This window comes from Lipophrys pholis (genome assembly GCF_963383615.2).
Source record: "Lipophrys pholis genome assembly, chromosome: 19".
NCBI classification, from domain to species: Eukaryota; Metazoa; Chordata; class Actinopteri; order Blenniiformes; family Blenniidae; genus Lipophrys; species Lipophrys pholis.
Window position 1 is genome coordinate 16,134,306 of NC_137647.1, and position 19,998 is coordinate 16,154,303.

A 19,998-nucleotide genomic window follows, 5' to 3' on the forward strand; every position below is an offset into this window, starting at 1 on the left:
GTGTCAACACATACTTTTTCACATACTGCATGCAAACAAAGCAAGTAGTAGCGTGACAGCCGTTCACAAGCTGAGACTTTAGGAATTGTCGCGCTTCACATTGCACCTCTTTTACATGAGATTCATGGTTTAAAAAAAGAACATCCACAATGTTTGCTGATGAAAATAATCGCAATAATCTATTCGTGGCAGTGTGTCACACATTAGGAGATGCTGAGAGAACCTCTTGTCTTAGTGTGTATTAAAATGAGTACTGCGTAGACGATATAGTCATAAAAGAGCAAGTAGTTATTTTGGGATGTTGATGTTTGCGATCCTTCATTTTGGACATGTTGAAAAAGATTACAATTGCCTGGACAGTGTAGTAGGGACCTTTTCATCATGTTTATTACAATAAAAGTGATTGGTAAGGTTAATAATAGTTGTTTTATTTCCTTTTATTTTAACTTTCTCCCATGGATCAAGTGCAAATATAATCTGATTACCATATGAAAACACAAATGCAAACCATTTCCTTTCTTTAATGAGGCTGTATAAATCAGCAGGAGCATGGTGTTCCACAATACTTTTTCAAAAGGACCTTATACTGACTTTCAGTTAGGAAATAAGTGATGTATCTTCATGGAGAAATGTATCGGCACAGGCCTCTCTCATACTGTAACTGGAAGTGATGAAACCTGGTAGCCATATGCATCCTCAGCTCGTGATGAGATTAATTATTAATTGAAGCAGATTAATCATTCATGCGCTTCTTTTTTCTTGTTTGCTGCAGGGGTGTGGTGTTTGCAGCCCAGGTGGCAGGGTTCGCACTGTGAAACGGAAGCATGAGGATTACTCAACAGGAGTTCACACACCTGCACCCCAAAAACATGCTGATAGAACGAAACTGATTTGTGTGTTGTTGTTTTTCTTTAACGCGTAATCTCATGCTTCCAGTATCTTTGTTGATGTGTGGTTGTGGCACTGAGAACCGTACGGCTTGCCCTTTGTTTATCTCCACCACATGTGTGAGTTTGTTCTGCTTTGTAGAAAAGTGGCGACGCGTTATTCAGCTTGAGGGTGGGACTGGAAGGGCTCAGCTTCCACCGATTCAGCACACAGACACACCAGAGACACTCTCACTCTCAACAAATGCACTTAAAGTTCCTGAGTTTTTGAGTCAAAATGCAAGAGCCAATTACAGTTGGAGGGTAGTTTTGGTGAATCATTACAAGACACAAAAACGTCCAGTTTATTGATCAAACCTGCAGTAGAAACCCCCCCACCCCCACCCCCCCCCCCCCCCCCCCCACCCCCGCCTGACCTTTTGCTGCTGGCACTGATAACCATTTTCTTGTCTCGGCTCACACCTGCAGCCCTCGGAGGGAACAAGCAGTGAGTCAGACAGACGAATAGAGGGGAAGGCACTCTGCCTGATTTTATTGATGTTATCACAAAAACAGACCACAAGGCTGCACAACAGAAAACCGCCGTTCCTTCTTTAATTTCTTAAACAGCCGAGTTCCTCTCCTGCAGTTAAGTCGCGTTTGGTCAGAAAAGTGGTTTGTCATTGAATAGAAAGGAGCATGCACTGACTTCAGCTTTACTCAGCACTTGAATGTAGTAAACAAAACCTTAACTTATGTCCCATTTCACAGCAAAATTGAATGTATTTCCTCCTGGAGCAGAAAGTTCTAAGTTGTAATCAATGCTAACTGAATGTTGCAGTAAATTCTTTGAGTAGAATCTATAGACTCAGCCATGCAGCCTTGGTGGATTGATGGGAACAAAATCCAGCCGTTCTCGTTGGAGGAAGTCGCGTCAGCGATGTACAAACTCCAGAACTGATCTCCTCTTGGCTTCCCTGGTTGGTTGGAGAAAAGGAAGCCGTTTATGGAGCGTCTGACAGTGTCCTTTTGGTTAAACATTATCCTTGCACTCAACCCTTTTATCTGTGTATGATTGATGGGCCTTGGGGGGATTTTGAGTGCTCCTACAGGTTCTGCGCTGCTTCCTAATTGTTGCATTTGACCCAACTTCAACCCCCCCTCAGTCTCATGGGGGGACTTCACCGTTAATTACCGTGACTTCATGGTATATCAATCAGGGGCTCCCAGCAGGCCACTAAACCATCCTTTACACAGTCGAGTACAAGTAAAATCCTCGATAAACTCATTCACGTGGTGGGAATACCATCTTTTGCTATATTTAGGAGAATGTCTCTAGATTACATTGTTTTGGAACAAGGCTATCAGTCATGCCTGTGCCAACGAGGCCCATGGGGGCAAGGCATTGAGGAAAGTCAAGATCAGAAGCAGGTTTAGGACTTTCCTACTTTATGTCTCCTGTATATTTTGGTTTACAGTCACATTTGAATAGAATAAACTCTGTGTTGGTGCAGCGATTGCTGAGATGACTATTGCAGATGACTTGTAAAGAAGAACTGAGGAGGAGGTGTTGCAAAACCTGAAAAGCACACATGAATATCTTCGACACTTGGAAAAGGTTTGGTAATGAAGAATGTTGATCATGGAAACATGTTTCAATTGAAAGACCCCCAAATAAAACACAACATACCACAACTCTGGTGTTGCTGAACAATGTTGTTCTGTTGAAAAACTGCAGTTTCTTGGACTTTTATACTCAAGTTTTACGACGGTTAACAGTTTTATTATGCCTTCTACCATAAAGGAACAATATCTGAAGAGAATACCAGAATAAAGAAATGAAAATCTGCTCGATGTAATATCTTCCATTAGTTTATTAGCAGAATGAAGTGAGCAGCTCTTTTTACTGGAGATGGTTTTAACACGGTAGCAAAACAAAGCAGCTGAAAGATTTTTCCACCAGTGCCCCGAAACCTCATCTGAAGAAAACTGTGCTCGGTGCCCCTTGTCAGCACCTCAGAAACGCTGTGCTCACTAACATCCATCTGTCTCCTGCAGAATATTCCCAGTTGGATCTGAGCTTTCAATGAAATCAGGCTGGAATGTGCTGTAATGGTGTTTTTTCGTTAGATGGAGCCGAAGAAGAAAAACCTGCCACTGGAAAGGAGCTCTGCGCATTCGGTGTAATCCTTCCTTTTGAAGGTAGAATATGTCATGTTCTGAACTTAAATCATTTAAAATCATTTTGAAATAATCAACAAAAACAAGAGTCATAATGCCATTTTGGTGCCGCACAGTGGAGCAGTGGCTGACGTTCTCGCCCCACAGCGAGAAGGTCCCGGTTCAAGTAGTCGCCGTGCCTTTCTGAGTGGAATTTGCATGTTCCCCCTGTCTGTTTGTGGGTTTCCTCCAGGTAGTCCTGTTTCCTCCCACAATCCAAAAACATGCATATGATGTTAATTGGTGACACTAATTTGTCTCAAGGTGTTAATGTGAGTGTGCATCTGCCTCTGTGTGTTTGCCCGGTGATAGAGTGGCGACCTGTCCAGGGTAGATGGTGCCTTCACCCATCGTAAACGGGGATTGGCTCCATCGCCCCGTGACCCTGAACGGGATTCAACGGTATAGAAGATTGATGCATGAGTGAATGTAGTTTCAAAGATATGTGTATATTGTGCTGCAGGAGTGAACCAAATCTTACAATTCATCTCTGGGTTACAACTCCCTGTAATACTACTTCATACCACAAGGTGGTGTCGTGAGCTACCTTAGTATGGCTGTAGTGAGCCAAATATCTTTAAATTTCACCATTGTCATTCCGGTAATACCAATTAAAACTCGTAGAGCTAAACTGAGGACAGATTGGATCGGAAAGCGACTAAGGGGTTACCACGCACCCTCTACATTGTACATTGAACCAACTCTTGCATGACTTTTACTTGACATTTGTGCAGTCCACTGTGCTAACAAATGTACAATTTTATATAATGCAAGAGAATGATATGTGAATGTTTAGCAAATCTCAATAGATGAACTTGTGATTCCTGCAAAAGTTGTGAGAATGTCGTATGACATGCATAGGAATATTGTCAGCCACATTTCACTGAAAGTTTGAGAGAGAGTTTGAGACTTCATACGACACACGGAAAGTACTAATTCAGTGTTGTTGCAAGTGAAAAATTGTGTTAATTCTTGCATTTTAGTGTCTTCCATTTATGTACATCGGGGCTAAATAGATTAAATTTGCTGAAGAAGACGATGTTTTATCATTATTGAAGTTTCAAAATGCAGTGATGAAATGATCCTACTCTGTGCATCTGCTGCTTATACGATTGTGCCATATCATAAACTGAGCGAGCAAGGCAGAGCAGTGCTGTGTACACAGACTGCGCTCATGTTTAGTCTCGGCCTTCCTCAGTTATATCCATATCAGCAGACACATACCCCGAGTCCATACGACACCAGCGTAGCGTGCAGTGTATGAATCTTCACTGAGCTGAGGGGAATGTGTGAGATTTATGGTTAATAGTCAGTTTCACTGCTCCAGTAATGAGGCACGGCTGGGGTGTTGCATGAGGTTTGGGGTTGGAGGCTCTGCTCATCATTGAAGGCATGTGATGCGGGACTCCTGCTGTGTCATGTGGTAACAAAGCAAACTTTGTCCTTAAAAAAGCCTGAGAGGAAGAGAAATTAAAAGGTTTGGGTAACACTTTTGTCAGGGTACTCTGCACGGAATAAAAACAACAGCTTTACTTGGAAGCAGAAACATAACAATCAGTGGTTTTAGATATAAAAGTGTAATTATTGTCAGACACCGACTAAATGTATTAACTAAGCCCCAATTCAACATGTTTATGAGAAATGCAAGAAGAAAGGAAAGATGTTAAAATTTCATGCTCTGATGGTCTCTGTAGTCGAGCCACATTCATTTAGCTTTGTTTTGTTTTGTGCTAATTATGATCATTCAGACTGTGGATGCAACTCTGCCGCAATTTAGATTAGATGTCTTAGTAAATAAAGTCTGGAATTTCAACTTCATATCTTTGTGCCAAATGTGTGGTGCACTGTTAATGTACACACATTACACATGCACTGGAAAAGTCATTTTATCCTCTATAACACAGCTTTAAGTTTGTGTTCCAAAGATTCAGATGTTTTATTTATGACGAACACGTTAGCCTTTGCTTAAATACTAATACAACATTTGGAATTATATATATCTGCACTTGAAGCTCACAGAATAAAGTTACTATTGCTGACATAATTACAAAATGTATAGAGTATCGTTGCATATTACTTATAAAACACAAGCAATTATCATATATTCATTGCAAATGATTTGACATCAGTTTGCTTCTGCATGGCTCGCTCTTGTTCCTTAAATAGTATCAATAAAACATGACTCTATATGTTTTATCATAATTATCTTAAAATAAAAATATTTTTAATGCATTTTTTCCTCGCTGTTAATTTGTTGAGATTAATTACATGTTGCAAGTTTGTAGATCAGAAAACGGTGAATGTAAAAATAAACCAGCTTAAATAACTTTTTATTGCTGTTTATTGTTTTGTACATCGAGTTACTAAAATTTATAAATGTGTGTAATCAGTGCAAAATTGCTCAACCATCAGGATACTGACTAAACATGTTTAACAACTCTAACAGTCCCCAAACCTGAACTCAATTCTCAATCATAAGGTATATTTTGCCATGATTCAATTTGTTCCAGTGAGGTCTTTCTGTGAAGAGCATCATAAGAAGCAGCAGCTGGATGGGCTTTCCCGTTACTGTAAAATTAATGTTTTATTTATGTAATATTTATAGGCAAATCTTTTGAAATAAAATAACCAGTGCATGATATATAAAATTAGAAATACAACTTTCTGCCCTTTTTGGTGGGTTTGTGCACCTGCACTTTAAAACGATTGTGCATAGCGCTCATCCATTCCCTATAATTAGGTAATTATAGGGAATGGTGGCGTGCTTGTGCGTAAAGGCGCCTCTCAGACATCTGCAGGTTGCTTGTGGTGGAGAAGGTTGAAGTGTTCAGTCCTCTGGATGGACCACGGAGAGATTATCGCTTAGTCACGGCGGCTCTCCTCGCCGGGAGAAGCAGCGCCTCCCTGCGTATGCGTCCATTGGCTGCGCTCCGGTCGGGCTCTGCCTTCTCCACAGACCGTCTTCAGTCCAGGGCGGGGCTGACTCCCCAACCAAACTGAATTAGCCTACAACCGGCAGAAGAAAAACTTGCCCCGGGTCGATCCATGGAGCAGTGTGGGAATGCTCTGTCCGTAAGAGGGAAGCTGCAGTGATCCGGAGTGACCGGACCGGACCGAACTGCTCCGGATTGGCTGCCAAACATCTGCGCCCTGGGAAAAATACACAAGTGCTTTTATTGCCGCGCCGCTGTCAGGATGATGTGACAAATCACTTACCTGCTGCCCGTGGAAACATCTGTGAATCCGGATTTTTCCTTGCTGCTGGAGAGCCTCTGAGCCGGGTGTTATAAGGGTGAGTTGTTGGATCGTGTCGTGGCTGTCTCTCCGGTGGTCCACACGGAAGGCTGACAGGCGGCGGGCGTTGAGAGCGCGTCGCTTGCGCGTCGTGATCGAGGAAGGAACCAGCTCTTTCCCTCCTCTCTCCTCGATTCAAACCCTCTCCACTGAATGACTCCGGGTCGACTGGAAGCTGCGTGGAGGTTTCATTGTGAAAGCTGTCAATTTAAAGTCCTCATGTGGAGTAATTGTTTCTACCTTCAGGGGCCAATCACCTGTTTAAAAAAGTGTGTTACGCATCCAGGAGATGTTGGAGTGGGATTAATAGGGTGTGAAATGAGGCTCATGTCCAAAATAAGAAGCAGGCTCAAGGGCCAAATTACTTTTATTTTATTTTCTTAATTTTCCTGAACTTTTGGGACATATCCAAAATCTCATCAGCCACACATTTCAACATCTGGCAACATCATCTAATTGGATTTTTGAACCTAAACGACAATGGAGTTGAGAGATGGTGGAGCACATTACATGTGAAGCCCCATCATGACCTCACTCATCTTTGTCATTTTTCTCCTCCTCTTCTTCCTCCTCCTACTGGTCATGATCAGCATTCTCCTCCTCAAGGGCAGCCATTTTTTTCATTTTATAATAAGTAACCACTAGCTTCCACACCTCGGTGTATACACCATATAGAGAAAATACTGATATTACATGTTAAAATGAGGCATGGTGCAGAAAAACAAACAGGTAATGGGGTATTTTTTATAACCCCATCTTGAACATTTCACTGTTGTTTCACTCTTTTGTTTTCTTTTCAATTGTTGCACCGACACATTGTGACTCAACATCACTCATGGGAGAAAGTCAAAAGGGTGCACATTCCACATTGTTTCACACACAGCTGCCACTTAAAGCTCTACATTTGACTCATCAGTGTTCCAAAGCTCCAGGATATGAGCAGCACCAGTAGCCGCACACGAAGCCTCCTAACAAAAGTGCAGTCTTGTTGACATGGGAAAGGTTACTCGCACCGCCGTCCCACAATACTTGGGCTGACAGAAGTGTAACCGTAGACCTACTGTATTAGAAACTGCTGAGTTATTTTGGCAGACAGGACATAGGAGCACATGGCCCGGTTTGTGTGCCCAGTGTTCCTGAAACCTTATCACATGGAGCAAGAGGAGGGGGATCATAGCTGAGGGTGATGTAATCACACCGATAAAGCAGCCCCCCGATGTGTGATAGTGGCAGTCATTGCCTTCCTCTGTATTGGCTCCAACTGGACCCAGGGGAGCGTATTCCTGATGTGTATGTTTGGATGTTTATGTGGGTATGTGATACTGGGCGGGAGCCGGGTCCACCATCTCGGCTGGCCTTTGTTGACTGGCTGGTATTTGAGTTTTTCAGAGTGCTGCTGAGGGGGCCACGCTGTAGTCATGCCTGCATGACTCATGGCGCGGTATCTGTCTGTCTGTCTGTCAGTCTGGCCAAGTGCACAGTCCTGTACAACTGCTTCATGGTGTTGCCTTCAAATGAGCTACAGGGCAGGATTTCATGCTCACTGCTCATGTTATCAAACTTCAGTCACTGGCATTTCTCAGAAAACAATTTTTTCTCCACCCAGCGTAGGGCATGCACTATTCAACAGCCCCGTGATGTTTCTCATAAAACGGCCCATAATCACTCCAAGCTGAAGTATCTACAAGCAGGCCATGGTTATTTAGCTCACAATGGGCTCTCTTTGTAGATTTATTTCTCTGTTGATGAGGTGGTGCAGTCTTCCAGTACTACCAAGCGACTCTACATTTCCTGGAAGAATCCTTCTAAAACCTGAAATCTCTTCCCGAACTTGGGCGTGCTCCATGTGATTGTTGGTCATTTTCTTTTGGGTCCGTCTGGACATGGTTCCCCCCTGAGTTCAGATTAGATGAAAATGAGTGGGCTGAACAGTTCCATATGTGGAGCGCGCATGCTTTGCTAAATAACCCCGGGGTGTTTCGCCAGCAAACACATGTGTGTGTGACACGTCAAAAACTTGTTCTTTTTAAACATGTGTTTGCCAAGCAGCCTGAAATGTACCTTTCTGAGCAGGTAGAAGCTTAATAATTGTGGTTGCGATGGGAAATTAAAATGATTATTATAAATGGATGCAGTTCCTATTAAATAAAATGCAAGCTTGCTCAAACCTCATTGCAACTGTTGGTTCTTTAACTTCCATCTTCTCGGATTGCACCGGAAAATCAAACATGCAGGTCACATAATATGCGGGTTTGACCACAGAGGGGGCCAGTTGAAACATGCCACCGCTTAAATGTATATAATTTGTGTTATATGATGAGTTCATCTATGTATCGTGTATACCTCTTTACCCAACAGTGTGTCACTGAGTTCTGAAGGGTGATCTCATCTTACTATGGGCTAAGGCAGAGTACACAATGGATGGGTTTTCTGTCCATCACAGGTCAAATAATGAGACACACACACTCACATTTACACCTGCAGGCAATTTAGAGTCACTGGTTCGTTCCAAATGCCTGTTTTTGGACTGTGGGAAAATCCACACGCAAACTGAACACAGAGAAGCTCAACGTTACCTGGTCATTATGAGAGGAGAGTACTAACCACAATATCTCTGTGCAGCCCTATTTGATTATATTCGATTGTTTTCATTTGATTAAACTCTAACTGCATCAACCAAATTCCATTTTATTGATTCTAAAAGTTTTCAGCCTGAGGTGATATTCCCTTAAAGATTGGCCTTCCTCCCTATGTGCATGCGCGGCATTGAAGGATTCATGTTTTGCATATTCTGTCTCCGACTGTTACGTCCCAGTCTGTACAGACACTATGTGTGCTCGGTGGGAAAAACTGCCACTGTGGTGTTTTGTTTTTTTCTTTCTCCCAGGTTGACTTGCGGATGTAGGGCACGTCAGAGGCACCTGGAGAGGTCAAATATGTTAACCAACTCGTTCTACAGCATCAGAAACAATATGCAGCCATTCCTGCTCAATATTACAACTGTTCCCAAAACGGAGACATTATCTTAAGAGCTTGTCAGGAATTTTTGACGGCGATAGATCTTACAGTCTGTCGTTTGAGCTCATTCTCGCCGGTGCTCGCTCGGCTTGTGTCTTTGGCGACTTTGATGTGGTTTTGGTTTTGACTAAGTTGTCAAAAAGAGCAATTCTTCCCGCGTGTCAAATAATGTGGTTTTTGTGGAAAAAGAGCTACTGTACTGTGGCTCTGGTGTCTGCTGCACATGTAAATTCTGAAATGTAACCGGATGCATCCTGCCTGGTTGTCAGAAATCTAAACAAAATAACACAATCTGTTAGATGTGTTTCTCAAATTTATGTATAAGAAATAAGTGTGGCATTTGCTTATGGCTTCTGCTTTGCCAGAAAATAAAGCGATTGGATAATAATGCTATGTCAAAGTGCTTCCGACGTTGACGGGTCGATTGTATGACTCACAGCCGTTTCAATTGATTGTCCCATGACACCTTGGCGCTTGCAGGATGCAGCGGCAGACATGACGATGAAGTTGACTGTGATGTAATGCTGTAACAGAGTCGCAAGGCTATTTCAGGTCTACCTCTAAGCCTCCAAGGCCTCCATCTGCCAGCATGCCACCCTGCCCCTCTCTCAGTCAGCACCTCATCTGTCATGAGCTGGCCAGCCACACGGGAACCGGCACTCACAGAATTTACTAGAAACCTCTGTAGTGCCGATTTGGGAAAGAAGTTGTGCGGCTCCCGAATTGGAAAATTACACGTTCCCGTAGATTGCGTTCACAGTTATTTGCTTGAAGCTGGAAATGAGCTTTAGCAGGGATGAAAACATCTAATTTGAGATTGGTAGTTAGAGGATGTTTTTGGTCTCATAGCTTGTGCTCTCGGTGACATTGTGTTTGAGGCTGGTTAACCTCAGGGCTCAAAGCTCAGTTTCAAGACTGTGGGAATATTGAGTGTTTTTTCCCAGAAGGCCACCGTTTATAGACGAGTAGCAATGGCTTCTTGACCTTTGATCCTTCCTCTTTGAGAATGAGGAGCTGTCAGAGGGCGCGCCTGCAGATAAACCAATAAATGTCTTTACCTGATGCCTCGAGACAGAAACATATACGACAGGTATGCAGCAATTGCAAAAGTTTTACCGGAGTAAACCCCTATGACAGTTTTAAGGCTTGTATCACACGAGCTTGAATTACAGCAGCGCTACTTGATGGGCAACTCGTGAGAAGTCAGTGCACATGACTGTTATTATTATAGTACAATTTTCCATGTAGCAATTTTGGTCAGCTTATAAAATGACTCAAACTAGATATTGGAGCATGTTATTGTAGTTCAATCGTTAAACCATTTCATGACATTCATTGAGTTTAACTAGCTGTCATCTGAAGTAGGTGTCTTATATTTGAGAGGCCTTTATTTGGATTTAAATAACGCCACTAAACAGAGGAGATGGGAACCGCTATAAACACAATCAGACTAGTGTGATTCTAACCCTGGCACAGTGAGGTAATGGTTAGTTTACAGCCCCTTACAGTAAAAAAAGGTTCCTGGTCACCAACGGGAGTCTTTCTGTGCATTGTTCGCATGCACTCTCTGGGCCTGTATGGATTTTTGTCAGTGGTGCATGTTGGTTAAATGGTGTGGTTCTCTGTGACCCCGTTTACACGACACTTCAAGTAAAAATGCGTCGTTTTTATGCTTCCGTTTCAGAAAAGTTGCGCGTTCAAAAGTTTCATGTTTTAAAAATGATGCTCGTTTACATGGAAATAGTAGAAACGTTGAAAGATGTATTTGGCATGCCAGGCCATGAGTGGGCGCTGTTTGTTGTTTTTGTAATGAAACCACACACACGTCTGTGCAGAGAACGGTACGTTTTAAACAATAACAATGGCGAGTACACAGACATTCATAGGGACAGACGGCCAAGTGAGATTGTTATAACGGTGACTGTCAACTGTAAAACTACCAAGTCCCAGGAGAATATGGACTCGGAGTCAAGACACTCTGGAGGCCACCATTGTGAATTTCCATCTACTCGTGCATGTGCAGAAGAACTATTGACTACAGCTATGTTGCAGCATTTCAGAAAAGTTGTGTTCTCCCCGTTTACATCTCGACAGAATCTGTGTTTTCAGAAAGTTCCACCATGGGAGCTGTTTTCAAAATATTACATCCTCAGTGACTCTGGCCACTGTCGTGTCAATGTATCCCCAAAACCCAACGAAGGTTTTCCGTTTTCACTTGAAAACGTTGTCCTTTAAAAGGGGCCTGGTGGCTTTCTGGCAGCCTTGTTTCCCAGAAATAAGCAGGTGGATTATTACTTGATTTGTGTAGATTGTTAAACAAGCAAATTGACCAGTCTAGAGATTACATTCACTGTCAGTATTTGCTTGTATTAAAGCTTTGTAAGGCTCTTGAATTTGAATGTCACTCACCTTCATCAGTCTTCTCAGAAAAAGGTTTAGTTTTTATTAAACACAAGAAGTTAGACATTAAAACTTACTGACTGTTAATGCCAGGAATGTGTTCTATAGCGAGACAGTAACCTTACCGGTATTACGGAAGAGTTGTTCAGAGTGTAAAAAGAAATGCATTCAGGATGCTTTAGTTTGTTGCTGTTGCACTTTACTTATTCTGACGGTTCTGCATCGTAGCTGTTTACTTTCCTTGGGCTCATTGTTCGACCAGAGGGGCAGCTCCAGGAACACCCTGACTGATACAGTATCCCAGCTCTGTCTCAGTGCCGATGAGAGTACTGTTTTAAATAGGATAGCCCTCTCCGCTCCCACCCCTCTATCTTTGGCACAGTCGGCCGTCATACCCAGAGGCTGTGAATCCTCATTGTGTACCAGACTGCCTAAACTCAAGCTGACTGCTCCCTGAATGGAAGTGCAGACTCAGTTATATCTGGACAGCTTCAGCAGTCCCACCAGCATCACATACCACGCACAAAACTCACTCCAGCAGTATTCCCAGAAATGAGGGTGTGTTTTGGACTCTGGTGACTTCTCTATTTTTTTTTTTTTCCCGGAAGATGTGGTTCTTAGTGTGAATTCTCTTTTTGTGTAATCCATGTGTTGTAATCCAAGTGACTGACAAGTCACCAGTATGTACTAGAGGTGAATATTTTCAGTATTTCTTTTATTTTTTATTAATATTTCTGAATGTTGTCAGTCAGAGAAAAGGATGGGGCATCATGCCAAGCTTTATTTGCGTGTCTGACAGTACCTTATCCCATAACTCGTAACTTGCTTTTTCTTCTTCCTTTCCTTACACCAGTGCCAACTTTTCCTTCCATTTGCCAGCTGACAGAGCTTGTAATACTGCGTGCCAGGGAAAATGATGTAAAGCCTTTCATTTATGGGGCACACTTGATCACACCCAGTTCTAGCGAATGCACCGTGCTGGAAGCCTCATTTGTGGTGAAGCATATTCGCTTAGAAAAAAAGAGGCAAAAACAAACAAGAACAGAAAAGTTAATCAGAAGCGATTTCTTCCAAGAGCCTGTTTGTGTTTGCATTTGCGGCGACATTTCCTTTTTTTAAATATTTCATTTCTCTCTCAGCCTGTTTTTATCAGACTTTCTGTCTCCACAGTTTGTCACTTCTGCTTGGGAGTTTTCGCTGAGGTTGTCACTCCACGAACTCGGCGCAGGAGCGCCTCAACGTGCGCTCTCGGTGACCCCGAGGAAAAAGTGACTGTTGGTGGCAAACAATGGCGGTGTGTGTTTTCTTCGGTTACATCAGACGTTGGGAGGCCTTCCTCTGGCTGGGACTAACAGTCCCAGAAGACCTGCTCTGACCTTCCCAATTTTCCTGTACTGTTGTCAGGAGTTTTCCACAGATCTGCAGGCCGAGCTGTGTGCTTTCATTCTTCCTCCTTCCTCTGCTTCATTCTTGACTTTTACGTCTCCTTGACTCAGCTCAGGGTGTAAACTCTGGCTATTCCCCCGGGTGTTCCCTCAGTTTTCTATAAAGTATACAACAAAAAGTCCTTAATTAAGCAGAAAATGCAGGAAGTCATCATGTTTCGCGTAAAATTCCACAGTGTGGAGCTCATTTGAAATCTTAGAATTCAGCTCAGCTTGTTCACTGAGCGGCAACAAAAGTGTTGTTTGGCAGACAATTACTTAAAACGACATGCTGGTCGATGCGAATGCAAGGATGTCTACAGTCTCTTACGAGTACGAGTGGTTTGAAATTTGCTGAAAACTAATTCTTGATTCCACTGAGTAAATAGTGGAGTTACTTTACCAGCTACTAATGAAAATAAACAAGTTACTTTTCCACGTAGCTGAGATAAACAACCAACATGCAAAGAACAGAAGGCTGGCGTCACAATGCTAAGCCAACATTTATTTAACGTTGCTAATGAATCACAGGCACTGTTGTGACAGTCTAATGCTGAAATTACAGTGGTGAATGTTTTTCGTGCTGCTGTCAAGAGGACTGAGTCAGTGCAGCACCAACGATGTGATCCTTCTCTGATAAACAGTTTAGTAAAATAGGAACTATTATGAGCTCTACAACATAATATGCAACAAATATAATGAGGACCAAGGTCTTGGTGAACTCATTTACTAATTTCATATAAGTAATCAGTTACTTGTATGCTTTCAGTTCATTATTTTTGACACTGATTATTAATTTGTTTAACTTTTTTCTGGCAGCACTGTGGTTAGAAATCCACACACACAGTATGAAGTTTTTATAAAAGGAGGTTTGAATGCAGGGAAATGTACACTGCCTAAGAATGATCAACCAAATGGGTTTTATGGGAACAAATCTCCTTCAAAAACTCGATCCACATAATGTAAATATGGACTCTGTCTCATTACAACCACTTACTCATGAGGGATACATATTTGTACATTTTGTACTATCCGTAGGTTTGGCTCCCAGTTGTCACTTGTCTTGACACAGAGACCCAAATCTCGCAATTTTCTGAGTCATTGCTCTTCAATTCTCAAACGCTTTCTGTCTTGTGGCCCATATTTGTGTCTCACCTCTCTCATATTTGTGACTCTGGCAAAGCATCAACCAACCCACAGATTTCTCTCGTGGTGTCTCAGAAATGTCATCAAGTTCACACCGGCTGTGTACATTATCTTTCACACCATCGTTGATAGAGTATGTTGTAGCTGATGAATTTGTGTGCGCTTACTGCCCCGTGCAGCCGCGGACCAAGAGTGTGTGCTGCAGATGTGAAGGCTCTTATCTGCTTGTCATTACCCACCAAACTTTATAAGACTCACTTTAATGACAGCTCCCTGCACGTCTCGCTTCTCTTTCATCTGCATGTTTTCCTGCACGACAGATGAAAGAGATTCAGATGCGGGAGCTTTTTTAAAAATGACCCAGTTGTTGTCTATGGAACCAAATTGGTTTTTCCGTCATTCACAGATAGGGAGCCTGAACGGTAAGTCAGCCTCTGAGACTGTGCTTCTACAAGAAATAAAATATACTCCAGGTGCTTGTCGAGAATCAAGTTTGCACCGGCATCCCAAACAGGCCGTCTGTGACAGTGAAGTGTGACACCGGCTGCGGTTTGGCGCAGAAGGGAGGCTGCTGATTTCATATTCCCCGAATCTTTGGCACATCTGTACGCTCACTCAGCCACCCACATGTGTGCATACTGTAGTTTTCCCAGCTTGCAGTGGTGATAATCAATGCTGCCAATCAATACGTAGTACTCGGTGCCATTAAAGGCTTGCAAATCACTGAAGGAGGTAAAAATAGCATGTGAATGTTGGATGCATCTGAAGTGCTTTACTTCTATCTGCCAGTGCATTAAATGAAATGTTGGAAAAACATAAATAGACCTCGTTGTGGTGGTTGAGTCGCTCGATGCAAAAATACAAGACTGCTGAATGTAGTTACTAATCAAGCTGAGGATGATTTGCACTAAAAAAATAAATGAATATGTTTATATAATTAAACATTTAGTTGAATTATTATTGGAATTGTCCTGAAAGTGAAGTGTGCTTGATGTCATTTGTTTAATGTCTATATGGGGTTTCAAACACATTTTAGTTCAGGAGAAACATGCAAACCCAATTTCATCCTAAGTGGGCCAGACTGGTAAAATATTGCTCCTTAATAACCTTTAAATTTAAACTTGAAAGATTTTCTTTGTTGTGGCGCAGAGTATACGTGATGAAAATGTCTATAATTTTGCAAGACCAAACAATTACTACCAAAAATGACTACAATCTCAACATTAAGCCAATTTCAATGAAACCTTCTGGTGCAAAATACAGTGAAAAGTCCAAATGTATGTTTTTACAAACTCACCCTGTCAGCATGGCGTTGATTGGCTTTCATGCCAATATCTCAGCTCAGGTCTCAGTCTTGTGTTGTGTCCGCTACTCTTAAAAAAGAATTGTTAAATCAATGTTTTCTCTTAATTTTTTGCCATTTGCTTGGTGGTTTGACCAGATTGGAGCTTCTTGCCGGCTGGTTTTGGCCTTTGGGCCTTATGTTTGACGCCTCTGCTGTTTTTGTCGTTGCATAACAAAGTGTTCTCCTTTCTGAGCCTTCAGGTGGAAAATCTGTGTCTGGAGGATACGTTTTCTCAGCATGACTTTTTCCAGTTTAATTTGTGACCAGAAATCATGATTAAAAAAAGAACCAAGTGGAGAGTAAAATAATTCATTATTTTAGTAAAACATTTTAAATGAAATGAAATAAGGATTAGTATAAAACCAGTTGTGACAATTGCAATCAATATATGCCTCAAATCAAAGCAACCGATCTGAATCCCAACAGCTCTTACAATAATCACCTGTGAAAAACAATAGGGCGTCCGACAAAGCAGGTGCAGCGTGACGTTTTAATGAGCTTTTGAGGATTCTTCAAAGAATTCACAATTCAAATTATTCGTTTTTGGAGGAGTCCATCATAATAACTTCTTGTACTGTGAATATCTGTGTTCACCTTGGTCACAAGAATTCAATTTCAGTGTCCTTATGGGACAGAAAACTCCTTCAACCCAGAACTTGACTTTGGAAAGTCCTGTGTCATGAAGACTAGACAGCATTTATTCAGTCCTCTGCATGAATCCATGCTAATGCGGCTAATTCCCATTGTCCTACTAATACAGGCCACACTTCATCTGCTCTCCTCAATAGACATGTCAGCCTCGATGTCACACTCCACTGAGATCTCACTATCTGGCTGCTCTCCGCAGGGCCCGGGTGGGCGGCAGGCCTGATTCAAACAAGGCATATTATTTTTGGCATATGGTGACGTAGGCTTCATCATCCCCCAGGGGACGGGATGAGTATGTTTACGTGTGCGGTGTGGATGTGATCCTGTGCATGCGAGCAAATTTATGTTGTTTCCGTGGTCGTGTGGACCGGACAAGGCGAATGCACTCGGTCTCCAGCATGTTTCCTGCCTTCATTTGCTGGTAACCCCCCCACCCCCAGCTTTGCATTTCCTTCCTCAGTAAAACAAGCAGTAACCTGACCTCCCCATGCTGGTGGTCTCCCACAGAGGATGTGAAATGACAGAGTTGATGGGCTTCCCTTTGTGAGGTACTTTTAATCTTGGTGACAGATGAGTTGCAAAAAATTTACCTGGAACTTGAATATTTTCTGTCACGGTGCTTCCCTTTGCTTTGCTTTTCCATTGTATACACCTATGAGTTTTCTCTGCTAATCCATAATCATCTTGTACCTCAGAAGTTGTCTCAGCTGGGTTTTTGCTTGGTGTGCCCATTTCCATTGTTGAAGGAACCAAAACGTTTGCCCGCTTGTGCTTTTTTGTCTGCGATCAGGCCGCACAATGACCTTTGTTCAGCCCAGTCCACATCAGGCCATACAATGAAGCCTTTTGTCGGCTCGATTCAGGCTGATATCATGCTGGAAACTATTTAGATGTGGATCACATGTTGTTAGGGCATGCTGTGTCTGAGATTCTTCTCTTACTCACTTAACTAGAGAATGTCAAACCTCCTTTAGACAATGAGATGTTTGTCGTCTCATGTCTCATTTGGAAGGATGGGAATTGGTAAGAGAAGGGAATATCTTCTCTTTCTATTAATTAAAAAACGTCCTATGGTTGTGAGCATATGGATTTCGATTCTAATGTTAGATCTGTTAAAAATGGAAGATTTTATCACAAAAAAATGGATTTTCATGAGTTGAGTGAAATTCTACCAATTTCATTATTCTTAAAATGCATCTTTTTCTAATCTAATTGCTTAACATCTGTTTCACTTTATGAGCAGAATAAATTACATTATGATATATGACAGTGCTGTTCCCTAAAATCCTCTTAGAAAAGCCCCCCCCCCCTCTGAAATCCGATTTGTTAAAACATTACAGTGAAGCCAGACACGGGCAGAACCACCCGCTCTCACCATCGTACAAAAGACAGGTCTGCTCTTGTTTCCAAAAAGTGTCTTATTATTTTCATTGATATATGCAACCCCCCCCCCAGGTTGAAACCTTTGATATAACAGACATTCTGTTCATTTTGAAACGTATTCCTCTCTGGTTGAGCCTTCTGAAGTATCACAGTCATGTTGAATTTCATTAACTTCCCTCAACAGGTATTTTGCCCGTACTAGCACATACTCTCCATGCCAGAGTGTGAAGTTGTTTGGGAAGAATGTGCAGGAGCTGCTGGATTTTCCCACCCTGTGGCATCTAGAGTGATCTTCCTTGTCGGCTGCAGCTGGAGCGTCAGTGAGGTGACGATAAGCTTGTACAGCAAACAAATACTGCGGGTCTGGCAGCTGGAGTCTAAAACTAACTGCTTATCAGCCGCCTAATGACAAAGGGGTGAAGGCTGTTTGACTGTGAACTGGTTCAGCGGGGTGGGCCCCCGATCCCACAGAAGTGGCCACAGAGCAAACACACGGCTCTCTTGTTATTGTATAAAAACCATATCTAGTTGTCTTAGCCTGTGTAGTGTATAAATAGCTCACAGTGAGGGAGTTTTCACTGTCAGCTGCTTCCTGAAGATTAGAGACACAAACACAGCTCCGACTTGAGACGCTGTGCAGATTTACTAAGTGAGCCTGAATTTTTGTTATTCATTTATTTATTTTTACACCAAGGTGAAGCCAGGCTCTGGCTGTCTGCTGCTCTGAGCAGAAACACACTCATTAACAATACAATCGAAAGCTACCTGCACGCACAGTCGCTCCAGCAGGATGAATGCTGTAGTGTAAATAATTCACCGGTTGAGAAGGTTTGAATAATTCAGGTGAATTAGCCATACTTGTAATAATGCTTCATCTTTTGTTGAACAGAAGAGGGAGATACTTTTACCCTGGCGGAGTTGATATTGAGTTGGGTGATATTCTGTTTGTAAGCACGCAGAGTTTAAAGTGATTATATACCTTGGTTTTCTCTGTGGCCCAACACGTCTCACCTCTCCAGCATATTGATTTCCTGTGCAGGATATTACTGCACGGTGAAAGGCTGTGGGTCTTGTGCTGATAAAATAATGGAGCGCAATTTTTCCCCTCCTTTATTTTCCTGACAATATATAAGGCTTTGTGAAGAAAGGGACAGGGGTGCTGTGGCTATGCGATGGCAAACACAGATATGTCTTCTGTTGGTGTCCATTTCTTCCACAGAGATAAACAGGCACATCAAGTTCTATAAAAGTAGCTTGATCTGGACGGCTTTAGGGGGGCGCAATCATGTTTGCTTTTGTGAGAAACGAGCCCACCACCCGGAGATCAGGAGCAGGATGTTTTTTTGTTTGTTTTTTTCATCTCGCGGTCTACGGTTTCATCCAGACGGGCATTTGCAATTGACTTCTATAAATACACCACATGCACACAAGCCTTGCTGTTAGCAGGCCATTTATACTTTTATAAGCTATTCATATCTCTGGCCCGCCATCATGTAATTTAGTAAACACTGTTATGACAGTGATGCAAATCTGTCCTTCCAGACTGAAATATTACAAATAGACAGTGGAGTTTGAAAAAGAACTGTAAAAGAGTTCAAGAGCTGTGGAAAGACGTGTTAAAAGGCATGAGCTACCCCACCCTCTGTCATCCATGCCCCACCATCTACCTTGCCAGTCGCTGCAGCCTCGCCCGCCCTCGATGTCTGCCCCTCGGCGAGCTGTGACACTTGATCTCAGGGTCAGCTGCGACGGATATTTCTGCTGTCTCTCTGTGTGTATTTTTTAATGTCGTAAAGGCTGGTTTGGTGTGACAGCCTGTCACATGTCACCAGGGTCAATTCAGATGACTGCAGCTTTTGCTGGTCTTCCGTTGCGCCTCACTCCGCTGCTCTTTGCTGTTTTGCAGACGATTTTCTGCGCTGTAAAGTAGAAAGAGGAATAGAGAGGCTCTCAATCTGAACTGTGCACCATAGCTCAATTTTACTTTAGTGTGGAAGAGCACAGTCACTTTTGCCTTCAAAGCTGCCCTAGCAGCCAGAATATAAGTGACACATTATTGAAATATTCCAATTACTCGCATGGTTATATCATACTTGTACCTCTCTACCCAAATCAACTTCCACAACGGGTGAAATCATCTGGCAGTAACCTCGCCTCTGCATTATAACACGTTTATTTTTAGTGCCTGTCTCTGTTCTCTCTTTTCTTTTCTGCTCGCCCAAAATGAAATACCAGTAGCTTTGTAGTTTTGTCA

The 19,998-nt window shown here is 42.5% G+C and overlaps 1 protein-coding gene across 2 annotated transcripts in view; it reads left to right on the top strand.

The window, feature by feature from the left end:
- The first annotated feature begins 6,051 nt into the window (after positions 1-6,051).
- rhbdf1a (rhomboid 5 homolog 1a) overlaps positions 6,052-19,998 on the top strand; it is a 31,303-nt gene continuing 17,356 nt past the window's right edge. For both annotated transcript variants that reach the window (XM_080488397.1, XM_080488398.1), the window contains exon 1: positions 6,052-6,378. The gene's annotated coding sequence lies outside the window, so the exon portion shown is untranslated. The remainder of the gene's footprint in view (positions 6,379-19,998) is intronic.